This window comes from Alexandromys fortis, unplaced genomic scaffold (assembly GCF_014885135.2).
Source record: "Alexandromys fortis isolate MF-2015 unplaced genomic scaffold, M_Fortis_MF-2015_v1.1 scaffold_86, whole genome shotgun sequence".
NCBI classification, from domain to species: domain Eukaryota; kingdom Metazoa; phylum Chordata; class Mammalia; order Rodentia; family Cricetidae; genus Alexandromys; species Alexandromys fortis.
The window spans coordinates 2,191,438-2,199,998 of NW_026067965.1; the positions used below are offsets into that span (position 1 = coordinate 2,191,438).

At 47.7% G+C, this 8,561-nt stretch overlaps 1 long non-coding RNA gene across 2 annotated transcripts in view; it reads left to right on the forward strand.

Moving 5' to 3' along the window:
• Positions 1 to 4,430: 4,430 nt before the first annotated feature.
• The window catches only part of LOC126508685 (uncharacterized), a 13,470-nt gene continuing 9,339 nt past the window's right edge, over positions 4,431 to 8,561 (forward strand). For both annotated transcript variants that reach the window (XR_007593939.1, XR_007593938.1), the window contains exons 1-2: positions 4,431 to 4,784; positions 4,949 to 5,015. This is a non-coding gene — a long non-coding RNA (uncharacterized lncRNA). The remainder of the gene's footprint in view (positions 4,785 to 4,948; positions 5,016 to 8,561) is intronic.

An 8,561-nucleotide genomic window follows, 5' to 3' on the forward strand; every position in this document is an offset into this window, starting at 1 on the left:
GATATCATTTGCTCTGGGTGGAAATGGTGAAACACTATGGGACAGAGAGGAGAAGAGGCTGGAGATGGGGGGTGATGAGGGCTCCGCTCAGAGAACCTCAAATGCAGGAAGCCAAGCGAAAGGGTGAGGAAGGGCTGCCCTGATGAGGTGAGCATCTTAAAAGCCATGCTGTACACAGCAGCTTACCAGAGGAAAAGGACCAATCAGGAAGCTCCTACCATTTATCCGGGCAAGAGACGATAGGACCAGAACCAAGCCAATGGCAAGGAGAGGGAAGAGGAAACAAATGTGGAAGGAAGATACCAGAAAGAATTGGACAAAGTGGGAGGAGACCATGTAAGAGCTTGTTCTGGGTTTTCAGTACGAACAGGGACAATTGGGAGGCACAGTCTGCCCGCAAAAAAAAAAAAAAAAAAAAAAAAAAAAAAAAAAAAAAGGACAAAGACTGCAGATGCAAGTTTGGGTCCCATCCGTAAAGAAGCAGACCTTAAAGCCAAACCCGTGTGTTCAACGTAAGAGTCAGACAGGCAAACAGGAGCTCCCTGAGAGGGGTCGGTGGGCACGGCCTCCAGCAGAGCAGTTTATTGGCATCCACCCTGCCAGCATGATCAACCAACATCCCTGGGCCGAGAACTGGCCACGATCAACCAACATCCCTGGGCTGAGAGCTGACAAAGCTTTAAAGTTTATGTCAGGCATATTGGAAAACTTGTGTTTCCAGTGGGGATTTTTTTTTTTAATCTTGAAGCTGAAAGCAAAAATAGTAAGTGGGAAGGTTTCACGGGAGCACCCCCTGGCCTTGGGAGATATAATCCCATCTGCAACTGGTACCCCCATGAATTAAAAAGCAGACCCGCCATCGTCCCTTGTTAATCTCACAGAAGGTCTCTAAAGAGTGCAAAGCTATTAGAGGATGGAGACTCCCAGTTGCTGTTTCTCAGGATGCCACCGCCAGCCAGCAGCAGAGCACTCGGAATGGAGCCTTGGGAAAACATGGGCGCATGAGCACCAGGTTTGTCATAGCTCTGGAGGACAGAATCTCACTCCGTGCATCTTAGTAATTGAAGTCTGAGGGAGGGACACACCCAGATTTTAGAAAAGGCATTTGGAGATCCTGGAGAGATGGCTCAGGAGTTAGGAAAACTGGCTGCTCTTCCAGAGGACCCAGTTCAATATCAAGCACCCAAGCTGCAGCTCACAAACCGTCCGTAACTCCAGTTCCCGGGGGACCTAACACCCTCTTCTGGCCTCCATAGGCACCAGGTACATACACATTGCACAATCGTACATGAAGTTTGTATGCCCGGGTTTGTAGTTCAGTGATAGAGCATGCATCTAGTGTATACCGGGCCTTGGATTTCAGTTCCAGTATTGCAAAAGGAAAAAAAAAAAAAAACAACTGAGTATGTGTTCTTACAAAAGCTTACATGCTCTAGAAGAAAGTACATGCAGCATTCCGAATGCGCTGTGGGATACACTGTGGCAAGCAAATGGCAAGAAAATGATGAGGACTGTATGACTCACGGGGCAGAAAATGAGGGCACCGGTGACAGAAGTCAGGAGAGAATAACCTACCACTTCCCTCCCTAAACCTCAGGACTGGAAGAAGCTCTCAGTGCAGATGACTGCTTAACCCTGTAGTTGCTGTAAGTCAGATGAAATTATTGATAAGGATCTCGAGGGGGGGGGGGATGAAGTTGCTGTGTGTCCAGCACGCAATGGTGCCAAACATAGAACGTGCTCAATACTGCAGCGGCGGAGAAAGGAAGTGGGGATTGCCAGAAATAGAAGTGATGCAGAGAGGAGCAGGGGGCACATAAAACGAGATGAGGGAGTTTAACGGTTTGCAAAGGTTCTGCGCAGTTGCCAGTGGAGGTCTGCCGTTTCGCCCGGGGTTTCCTAGCAACCAGAGCAAAAAGAAGAGAAGCATATTCAGTTATAACATTGACCGTGCCCGGAAGATAAGAAACAGAGCAGTTGCTCAGAAAAACTTGTCCTTCAATTGTCTTTTTTTTTTTTTTTTTTTTTTTTAAAGAAAAGGTTTCCCTATAGCTTTGGAACCTGTCCTGGAACTAGCTCCAGGCTGGTCTCGAACTCACAGAGATCCATCCACCTGCTTCTGCCTCCCGAGTGCTGGGATTAAAGGCATGCGCCACCACCGCCTGGCCTCTCAATCGTCTTAAGGGAGCACTCCTACAGTAAATATAGGCTGTGCTCTTGACAGCTGTGGACAGCTGTTGTTCAGTACAGCCTCTGCAGGTGATTGGCATTTTGCCAAGTGTCACTCAGTATACTTGAGCTGTCAAAGCAACCTCATAGAGATAAGAACTCTGAACGTTTAGCCGTGGTTTGGAGGGAGATTTTGTAAGACCTGGGGACAGTGATGTATAGAAGATGCTTTTCCAGCGCCTGTACCATCACTTATGGTCTAGTATGAGGTAGACACCTGATGGTGGCATGTTTTCCTGTTTGAGGTCTCTCACCTTCCCAGCAGAGCACACTGGTAAGTTTCTCTTGGTAAAGTATTTACCAAGCAACCCTGACTCAAAACAAACAAACAAAACCCAAATCACTTAACAGGGACTTGCTTACACTTTTTTTTCTTTTTTTTCCTTTTTTTTAATTTTTTAAATTAAAGATTTCTGTCTCTTCCCCACCGCCGCCTCCCCTTTCCCTCCCCCTCCCCAATCAAGTCCCCCTCCCTCGTCAGCCCAAAGAGCAATCAGGGTTCTCTGCCCTGTGGGAAGTCCAAGGACCACCCTCCTCCATCCAGGTCTAGTAAGGTGCCTAGGTCTAGTAAACTGCCTAGGCTCCCACAAAGCCAATACATGCAGTAGGATCAAAAACCCATTGCCATTGTTCTTGAGGTCTCAGTAGTCCTCATTGTCCGCTATGTTCAGTGAGACCGGTTTTAACCCAGGCTTTTTCAGACCCAGGCCAGCTGGCCTTGGTGAGTTCCCGATAGAACATCCCCATTGTCTAAGTGTGTGGATGCACCCCTCGTGGTCCTGAGTTCCTTGCTCGTGCTCTCTCTCCTTCTGCTCCTGATTGGACCTTGAGATTTCAGTCCGGTGCTCCAATGTGGGTCTCTGTCTCTGTCTCCTTTCATCGCCTGATGAAGGTTAATATTCAGGAGGATGCCTATATGTTTTTCTTTGGGTTCTCCTTCTTATTTAGCTTCTCTAAGAACCCGAATTATAGGCTCAATGTCCTTTATTTATGGCTAGAAACCAAATATGAGTGAGAACATCCCATGTTCCTCTTTTTGGGTCTGGCTTACCTCACTCAGGATGGTGTTTTCTATTTCCATCCATTTGCCTGCAAACTTCAAGAAGTCCTTGTTTTTTACTGCTGAGTAGTACTCTAATATGTATATATTCCATACTTTCTTCATCCATTCTTCAATTGAAGGGCATCTAGGTTGTTTCCAGGTTCTGGCTATTACAAACAATGCTGCTATAAACATAGTAGAGCATATACGTTTGTTGTGTGATAAGGCCTCTCTTGGGTATATTCCCAAGAGTGGTATTGCTGGGTCCATGGGTAGGTTGATCCCGAATTTCCTGAGAAACCTCCACACTGCTTTCCAGAGTGGTTGCACAAGTTTGCATTCCCACCAGCAATGGATGAGTGTACCCCTTTCTCCACAACCTCTCCAGCAAAGGCTATCATTGGTGTTTTTGATTTTCGCCATTCTGACAGGTGTAAGATGGTATCTTAAAGTTGTCTTGATTTGCATTTCCCTGATCGCTAAGGAAGTTGAGCATGACCTTAGGTGTCTTTTGGCCATTTGAACTTCTTCTGTTGAGAGATCTCTGTTCAACTCAGTGCCCCATTTTATAATTGGGTTGATTAGCCTTTTACGGTCTAGTTTCTTGAGTTCTTTATATATTTTGGAGATCAGACCTTTGTCAGTTGCGGGGTTGGTGAAGATTTTCTCCCAGTCAGTGGGTTGCCTTTCTGTCTTAGCAAGTGTCCTTTGCTTTACAGAAGCTTCTCAGTCTCAGGAGGTCCCATTTATTCAATGCGGCCCTTACTGTCTGTGCTGCTGGGGTTATACATAGGAAGTGGTCTCCTGTGCCTACGTGTTGTAGAGTACTTCCCACTTTCTCTTCTATCAGGTTCAGTGTGTTCAGACTGATATTGAGGTCTTTAATCCACTTGGACTTGAGTTTTGTGCATGGTGATAGATATGGATCTATTTTCATTCTTCTACAGATTGACATCCAGTTTTGCCAGCACAATTTGTTGAAGATGCTCTCTTTTTTCCATTGTATTGCTTACACTTTCAAAGGTTTAGTCCGTTAACGTCATGGCAGGAAGCATGGCAGCGTTCAGACAGACAGGGTGCTGAAGAAGCAGCTGAGAGTTCTACATCTGAACCCACAGGCAGCAAGAACAGAGAGAGACTGGGCCTGGTTTGGGCTTTTGAAACCCCAAAGCCCTCCCCCTCAGTGACACACTTCCTCCAATAAGACACATCTACTCCAACAAGGCCACACCTCCTAATCCCTTTTGTCTGTACATGAACACACATTTTTGTGTGCACAAAAACAGGCTGTGGGCTAACCCAGCGGGCACACTTTCAATCACTGACCAGCCCGTTAGCTAATATTCTGGAGAGCCACTGACTTTTGTTTCTCTTCACCAGCTGTATGCAAAGGTTTGACTGCGAGTCCTGTCACAGCCCACCTCCCTCCGGAGGCTCACATGTTCAAAGCCTGGTCCCCATCTGGAGGCGCTGTTGGGAGGTGACTGGACCATGAGGACACTAATCTTAACCAGTGAGTCAATCCACTGAGGAGTTCTTCCCGAGTGGGCAGTTGAGGGTGGGGCCGGGCTGGAGAAAGTAGTCACCTAAGTGCATCTGAAGGGTGTGTTTTGCCTGGCCTCTCAGTGCCTCTCGCTCTCTCCAGGTTGCCTCAAGGTGAATCATTTTCCTCCACAGGCTCCTGATGTTCTGCCCCAGGACAGAAATCCGTGAACCTTTCAGATGAAGCAAACCTTCCCTCCCTGTAAGTCCATCACCCTTCTGGGGCAACAGCGGTGAAGGCTGTTTCACACCCTCCCCTCTGGGATCCTGAATAACAGATAACCAGGCCACGCGAATGCTGGCTGTTGTGATATTAATTAGCTGTCACATTCGCTCTACCATCGGGAGTTAGCACTTCCTCGATCCTAGTGTTGGCAAGGCTGTCCCACAGTCAGGAAGTAGAAAGGAGAAGTGGGGAAGAAAGCACAGCACAGAGATTAACTAATTACACCCCTCGGCGCTAGAGAACAAAGCGAGCTACCAGGCTTAGTGCAGTGCATCCAAAGGGCATTGCAGCGTTTGATGGATACTTCCTATACTAGGCATTGTGGGTAAGTTACCAACTCACTCCCAGTGTGCGAGGGAGTTAGGTGTGTCACTCATCACGATCACAGGAGTGTGTAAGCCCTACAACACGCGGGATTGTGAGGGACGATACCTTCCTTGCCCATTGCTAGGTTCATGGCTGAGGCACCTAAAACAGAAGATAAATAATCAAGAGGAAGTCATCTAAGTGTATGTATAACTTCTCTGCGACAGCAGAGCCTTAGAAATGAAGGCGTGAAAAAACACAGAAGCCTGGGCAGTCTTATGCTGTTTGATGAATAGTGTATGGTCGTGGGAAGATAAAATGGAACAAAGACAGCAATCACACCACCAGACCTGTTTGCTCAGGTTATTCTTGCCATCTCTGTGTCTTCAGGGATCAGAAGTCCCCTTTCTTCATGGTCTAGAAAAGCACCCCTAGAATGAAACTTTTCAGACCTGCTTCAGGGGAACAGAATGAGGGGGGAAATGATGGTTTTTCCTGTTGTTTTTTTTTTGTTTGTTTGTTTGTTTTGTTTTGTTTTTTCAGATGTCAAGATGCAGAGGTGTTGTAGTCAGTGAGAGACACCATTACCAAGGCAACTCATAAAAGAAAGCATTGAGCCTTTAATCCCAGTACTTGGGAGGCAGAGACAGGAGGATCACCTAGCTAGAAGCTAGCCAGGCCTACAGAACAAGTTCCAGGACAGTCAGGGCTACAAGAAAACCCTGTCTAGAAAAAAACAAACCAAACTAAACAAACAGAAAGCTGGCATTTAATTGGGGCTTGCTTACAGTTTCAGAGATTTAGTCCATTATCCTTGTGGCAGAAAACATGGCAGCGCACAGGCAAACATGGTGCTGGAGAAACAGCTGAGAATCCTGCATCTGGATCCACAGGCAACAGGAAGAGGGCTGACCTGAGTTTTTGAAAACCTCAAAGCCCATCCCCAGCGACCCTTCCTCCAACAAGGCCACACCTCCTAATCCCTCTCCAGTAGGGCCACCCCTGGCGACTAAGCATTCAAACAGATGAGCCTATGGGGACCATACTTCTGGAAACCACTACCAGAGATAACATGTCCTGAACCTCAGGGTGCAGGCAAGTCAGCAAATGTGACCCCCCAGAAGGAGCAGAGGGAGGAGGCCTTTCACAAAGCACGTGGACCGGCCTAGTGGAGAAAATCTTCAGGGCAAGGGGACTAGCGGAAGCTTTATGAGAGAGACACCTTCGCTGGGCTAATTCAGTAGCTGGGGCTGGTAGGCGCGCAGAGAACAGGCGGGCAGCAAAGAGGAACAGGAGATTCATCTCAGCAGGAAACACGGGCCCTGTTCTGGGCAGTTAGAGCAAGAGCGGAAAGGATGAGTTAATTAGGAACTGGAGCCTGGAGCCTGGCAATTAATTGCCTGAGAGTAACAGGAGGATTTAGGGGCGGCAGGTGGTTAGGAGAGGGAAGGAGGAAGGGAGCCAAGGAAACCAAGATTCTCTGAAACGTACCGAGTCCTTCTATGTTTTGTTTTTTCTCTCTAGAACCTCCTTCCTTACCCCAGTTTTATAAACCGGGAAAGAAAGGAAAATCAATCAGGAAGTAGTTGTAGGATAAAGATCTATTGAATGCTTTATCTGCTCACCCTGTCTGTTAAGATACAGCGCGAGATTGGACCGCAAGGAGTCTCCGGGCAGGTGCGAGACAGACACATTGGAGCTTAAGTGAGAAGTTTTATTGAGAGAAGAGGAATGGGAAAAGGGGGGAGTGGGGCGGGGAGACCAGCCTCTGGGGGACAGGAGCGGAAAGAGAGAGAGAGAGAGAGAGAGAGAGAGAGACGGGGGAGGAGGGGGAGGGGGAGGGGGAGGGGGGGAGACTGGGGACAACGGACGAAGGAACAACGTAAAGACAGGGCTGATGTACAGAGCCAGGGTACTTACTACCTGCCACTCCCACGGGAGCGACGCAGGGTGCTGCACTCTGCTAGGTCCCCAGGGGGCAGGCTCAGATATGCCTGAATGCCAACACTCTCCACCAAGGCTCTCACTCTGTAGCCCAGGCTAACCTGGGAGTCATTATTCTCCTATCTCAGTCTCCGTATCACAGGAGTCTGTGAATTTGCCGTCGTGCTAGACCCAGCACCCCATCCTCAAACAGCTCCCCAAGGCTCTGCTGCCCTTGGGAACACAGGGAGTACTAAGATCAGCAGGCACACCTCACCCAGCTTAAGGAAGACGATCCTTGAAAATCCCATATGAAAGTCCCTGAGAAATAAGACTCCTTTTCCAGCGTGAGTAGATCAAGGATGTCTGTCATTTAGGACCTGGCTTCTTTAGGCCTTCTTAATTCCATCCTCGGCCTGCTGGATTTTCACCTTTAAGCTTGTTAATACAAGCCCGTTTCCTCTGGGGTTTTTAATGTTAACGAGACCACAAAAACCTTCTCATTGGCTGGAACCCGGGCTTTGATCAGTTCAGAAGGAGTCACCGTGGGAAGACAGGGTCAGTCTTGGTTACTCCCTGAGGCCAGAGTCAGGTGCTCTTAGGCCTGGGTCGCCACTGAATGAAACCAGGTTCCAGAGTCTAGAAATATATGTCTATAATTTGACATATAGCAGTTGTCTGTCCTATGGAACATCACAGGAGGTGGGGACGTGTTGAAAGAAACAAAAAACTAGAAAAAGAGAAAGCCATCAGGCAGTGGTGGCACACACCTTTAACCCCAGCATTTGGGAGGCAGGGGCAGGCGGATCTCTGAGTTCAAGGCCAGCGAGGCCAGCCTGGTCTACAGGGTACATTCCAGAATAGTCAGGGCTATACAGAGAAACAAACAAACAAAAAATCAGCCCAACAAATAATAAAAAAGGAAGGAAGGGAGGGAGGAAGGAAGGAAGGGAAGAAGGAAGGGAGGAAGGAAGGGAGGGAGGAAGGAAAAGAGAAAGTCAAAGAGGTCTCCTAAATAACTCTTGGTGGCATTTAACAATAAGAAAGGTTTTTTAAAAGCCTTTTCCATGCAACACAGCAGGCTATGGCTGGTTTACATGTCTTATGGTATCTGGGGACCTAACATAGTGGAAAGCATTAGAGACAATTCCTTTATCACTGAACTATAAAATAAGGGTGTTTCTTTTTTTTGTAATATAATTTTATATTAAAAAAAATTTCCACCTCCTCCCCACCTCCCATTTCCCTCCCCGTCTCCCTTTTCCCTCCCCCTCCTCCCACTCCTCTCCCCCC